Source organism: Tupaia chinensis, unplaced genomic scaffold, assembly GCF_000334495.1.
Source record: "Tupaia chinensis unplaced genomic scaffold, TupChi_1.0 Scaffold000047_1, whole genome shotgun sequence".
Classification (NCBI taxonomy): Eukaryota; Metazoa; Chordata; class Mammalia; order Scandentia; family Tupaiidae; genus Tupaia; species Tupaia belangeri.
The window spans coordinates 2,429,953-2,430,596 of record NW_006159505.1 but is presented as its reverse complement, the minus strand read 5'-3'; positions in this window follow the sequence as shown (position 1 = coordinate 2,430,596).

The following is a 644-nucleotide window of genomic DNA, read 5'->3' as shown; positions in this document are numbered from 1 at the left end:
AGCAGAGCCCTGATCTCTGACTTGAATGCCCTGTGGCAGAGGGCCGTTTTTCCTTTGCAAGGCAACTGCCACCCCGCCCAGCGCAAACGCAACGGCCTGGCACCTGCGGTCAGCCACAAAAAAACTTGTCATTGCTAAGCCCCCTTCGTGTGCCTCTAGCGGGCTGGGAGAGGGGAGTTGGGAGGCCGACAGGAAGCAAAAAAAAAGGGAACTCTCCTACAGCCACCAGGCATATAGTGTCCCCTTCCCCACATTGCAAATGTTTCATTGTGAGCGTGGACCCCCACCCCTATATGCACTCCCAAATGCTGCAGCCGCAAAACCAGCAGGAGGCGGGGGCGGCCCGTGCGCGTGCGTCGGCGCAGAGCCCTCTCCCGCCCACGTGCGCGCCCCCGCCAAAAAAAAAGGGAACTCTCCTACAGCCACCAGGCATATAGTGTCCCCTTCCCCACATTGCAAATGTTTCATTGTGAGCGTGGACCCCCACCCCTATATGCACTCCCAAATGCTGCAGCCGCAAAACCAGCAGGAGGCGGGGGCGGCCCGTGCGCGTGCGTCGGCGCAGAGCCCTCTCCCGCCCACGTGCGCGCCCCCGCTGGAGGCGCGCGCCGCGGCGGGCTGGCGGGAAAGCGCGCGGGAAGCCC